This window comes from Clinocottus analis, unplaced genomic scaffold (genome assembly GCF_023055335.1).
Source record: "Clinocottus analis isolate CAN_PGR_092001 unplaced genomic scaffold, fCliAna1.0.p SCAF_2, whole genome shotgun sequence".
Taxonomy (NCBI): domain Eukaryota; kingdom Metazoa; phylum Chordata; class Actinopteri; order Perciformes; family Cottidae; genus Clinocottus; species Clinocottus analis.
The window spans coordinates 19127316-19131622 of NW_027175931.1; the positions used below are offsets into that span (position 1 = coordinate 19127316).

The 4307-nt window shown below is 46.8% G+C and overlaps 1 protein-coding gene across 1 annotated transcript in view; it reads right to left on the bottom strand.

Moving 5' to 3' along the window:
• Window positions 1-1602: 1602 nt before the first annotated feature.
• Window positions 1603-4307, bottom strand: part of dph1 (diphthamide biosynthesis 1) — an 84392-nt gene continuing 81687 nt past the window's right edge. Inside the window, exon 13 of the transcript XR_011077981.1 lies at window positions 1603-1643. The gene's annotated coding sequence lies outside the window, so the exon portion shown is untranslated. The remainder of the gene's footprint in view (window positions 1644-4307) is intronic.

Below are 4307 nucleotides of genomic sequence, written 5' to 3' on the forward strand. Positions count from 1 at the left end.
TCAAAACCCCAAACCAGAAGTGTACAGTTGAAGCATTGCATACTTCTGTAATTACTATGTGTTTTAAAGAAAATGTTGCCTCTATAGAAGTTACAGTAGGCTGTGCATATTAGAGCGAGAGAGACAGAGAGACATAGAGAGACATAAAGAGAGAGAGAGAGAGAGAGAGAGAGAGAGAGAGAGAGAGAGAGAGAGAGAGAGAGAGAGAGAGAGAGAGAGAGAGAGTAAAGATGCTTACAAAGGCCACAGCAAGCCAGTTAAATCTTGTTGATAACGGCAGAAAATATGGAATGCATTACAGAAGTGACAGAGTTGAGGATGAAGACAAACAAACACATAAATCTGCCGTAGACAGACGCAGACGGTTTTGGACACAGACACCCTCTGCCATTGCTATCTCTCTACATCTGCTCTGTCCCTCCTTCTCTCTCTGCCTCCATCACACCATCTTGCAGCCCTATCGCTCACATCTTTGGTATTGCTCTCTCTCTCTCTCTCTCTCTCTCTCTCTCTCTCTCTCTCTCCCTCTCCCTCTCCCTCTCTCTCTCTCTCTCTCTCTCTCTCTCTCTCTCCCTCTCTCCTTCTCTCTCTCGCTCCCCTTTGCGCTCCAAATCATCTATCTTCGGTTTCCGTCTCCAGTGCCCAGGGTGGACCGGGTCCCACTCCCGCTGTCCATCTTCCTCCTCTTGTTTTCCAGCCTGAGGCCCAGAGAAAGAGAGAGAGAGAGAGAGAGAGAGGCAGAGAAAGTATTTGCCCTGTCTCTCCCTCTCTTTGGCTGTGTCTTGGCTGCTCTATAAAGGTTAGTGAGAGCATGGTGTGGGTGTTGGTGTCTCCGGGTGAGTTATGGGTACTACAGCCAGGGGACCCCAGAAAGAATCGAGTGAGCGTACTGTTGGGAGAAGGATGAAAGAGAAAAAGAAAGAGGGAGGGATGGAGTTAGGGCAATTTAAAGGTTCAGAATGCCAAGTGCTGATGTGTTTGTTTTCCATCACTGCTGTTCCGGGCAATGACAGAGAGAGAAAACAAACGGCAACACTGATATATTACACACAGACATTCAACTCTATTCTCAAAGCAATAATTCTACGATGGAAGTGTCTCGCTGGCATGTGCACAACCTCGGTTATCTCTTCATATCGAATCTTCACGCGTGGAATCTTGGAAACAGTTAGGCTCCACTACAAAACAATGTTGAACAGTTTTGCTCACAGGAAAGAAAGGAGAAAACCTAAACAAGGTACGTCTGAGCCCGTAACTGTGAGTGTGTCTTCACAGCAGACTGCAGCTGCTGAGATGAACATGAACAGACTGGTGGTGTTGGTTACATTAGCCATCACGGAGACTTGACCAGAGCGCGCAAATTCACGGCATGGCGTCTGTTCAAAACCGTGACTTTTACTGTATCATTTCAATGGGGTCTGTCAGCTTTTACACTGTGCAGTAGAGCTTTATGCTAAGTGTGAATACCTGTCTTTATAAGGTAGTGTGTTGTTCCCGTTGCGTGCAGAGACAACTCCAGGCGCGCTGATGCTGTACGGTAATGTATGGGACAGATCGGAGGGCGGAGGGAAGAGGTGGAGGAAACAGTGGAGCAGTAGAGATGGGGAGAGAAGAGGGAGGCTTGGCTCGATCAGTCCCTGCAGCTGGATGAAGGGAGGAAGGAGGGAAAGAACAGAGGGATGAGGGGAAAAGGAAGAAGGAGACAAGAAAGTGAAGGTATCGTATACCCAATGACCTGCCGGTTGGGTCAGTCATTGGATCGGTCCAAACATTGTTCAAACCCACACAACTTTATTTTAAATTGTAGTGGAGACCCCAAAGTTTCCAAGGATACCAAATAATACGGGCTGAGTTTTAGGGAAAACATGCAAAAAATGATGCAAAGGGTTTTAGGTTTAAGTAAACATATAGCTTCAATAATGAGTTGGAGCAAGCCAACGCAGAAAATATGTGATACTGAAACACTGGGAAGTTGCTTTTTTCCAATTGTAAATGTGCTTAAGAGGAAATAAAAAGGGGAGAACTGTTTCTTTGAAAGTGTAGAAGATGAGAGAAAGAAGAATAAGAAGTAAATGGCACAAGGACACAGAAGAAGGGGAAGACCCCCAGCAGCCCATACAAACCCAACCTGTGTGCCGTCTGACCTGCAGCGTTTCTTATGAATGGAAGGAAATTGTCTCCTTTTCAAAAAGCATGAGTAATAATAATAATAGAATCAAGCCAGCTTCTGAGAGCAGGACAACGGTACACAGGGACAATACGTGGGGCAAGTTGACGGGAAGCAAAACCTGAAGATAGAAAGGTGAAATGACAACAAGTGAGGTTTATTTGATTAGGCTTAAATACATATCTGACAGATTTCCTGAGGAAATATTGCAGATCACATGTAAAATAGTTTAAGACTGATGTCAACTGCAGCAACATATGAAATCTATTAGCGAGAGCCACAGCAGACGCAGGGTGAGAGGGAGTGAGAGAGCACCGGAGGAACAGAGAGAAAGAGAGGGAGCGCTGCTGAAAGTCATGCAGGAGAAAAAATCTCACAGCCTTTCCAAATTCTTCGAGAGGTAAAAAAGTCAGCCAAGACGCAAAATCAGAAAAAGGAGGAAAAAAGAAAAGAACAGAAGCACATGCCCGCGCTCACACACACACGCACACATGCACACGAACACACACACACACACACACACACACACACACACTTAAGCACTGATCTCCACATCCTGCTGGGTTCAGGGCCAGCAGTGAAACGAGTGCCCAGACACCGCTGCCAGCCCCAGGGAGGGATGGAGACACACACACACACACACACACACACACACAAACACACACACACACACACACACAGGAAGAAAAAAAAGAGCAAGGGTTGGCAGGAGGAGTAGCCTGCCAAGAGTGCTACCATCTGTAAAATAACATGACTTTGGGGCAACTTTTTTGAAAGGTACCCCTACAATCTAGTGTTAACCTTTCACCTGCTATTGTTTACTTGAAAATCAGAGCTCATTGTCATCCCCCCCTCATCCCCCACCAACCCTCCTCAGACACACACATACACACACCTCCCCCTGCCACAACTCCCAGAACAGATTTATGCCTGTGTTTGTAGTTCTCAATGAAACTGACATTGCATTTTATGTGGCACGGAAATCCACAACGCGCTGCTCAACACAGAGGAGTTGTTTTCTCCTCGCACACGTCTGTGAGAGTCTATATGCAAAACACGTCTAATTATATCTGTGAGAAAGCTCATCAGTTCAAGACAAAGATACTGAAAGCCACACGGGCAAACACTAAAATCTCAAGATGGTTAACAAGCACTCACACACACACACACACACACACACACACACACACGCACGCACAGACGCACACAGCATGGTGGTTCCGTATTTTGGAAAGGGGAACTTGTACTGGCTCAGTGGTGCCAGTATGTCTGTGGCAGTGTGGCAGCCATGGTGTTCCGCCACCCTCACCCTTGCTCTCCACCAAGACCAAACCACAAGCCATTACCCACAAGCCAGAGAGGCCTGGATGAATATACCCACTGCCACACACACACACAGACACAGACACACACACACACACAGGCGACCAACCACACATAACAAGGAAAGAGGTAGAGTTCTAGAGAATGAGAATGAGTGAGGTTTCTGTCTTCCTCTGCCTTCGTTCCCCCCGTTTTAATCATTCAGGCCTGAAAGGGCACTCAGAGTTCAGCGGGGACAAGCAGGCGTGTAGGCGGGGAGTTGCCGCTACACAGATGAGCAACAGCCTTACTACATACTACGCTGCCTAGTCTGGGAAACAGAGGTGATGACTGGTCTGAAACACGTCTCTTACAGGGCACAAGGTGACAGTGTCAGTGTGTGTGTGTGTGTGTGTGTGTGTGTGTTCAGTTGAAGTATTTAGGTATAGTTAAAGTGAAAGTATATGCTTTATGAGAAGTAGATGTGTGGCTTCCATCCCATTCATCTAAGTGTCCCCCATGTCAGAGTCCCTTTGGTGAGGAACGGGGGGGCGGGGAGGGTGGGGAAGGGGGGGTGTGAATTGGCACTTCAACGCCCCATCTTTTTAAAAAATCAAACCACAAGGGGGCGCCAAAGTTAGAAATGTGCTAATTATAGCGTAGCAATAAACTTGCAGCATACAGAAAGCGTGCTGCAAGTGAAATATGGTCCAGGTCCAACAAATGTATCGTTTGCTAATCCATAACATCGCAACGTACGTCTCAACATATTTCACCAGCTCATCGTATCTTACGCGTTTGAAATCGGGACTGAGTTCGGAAATGGGACGCTGTGGAA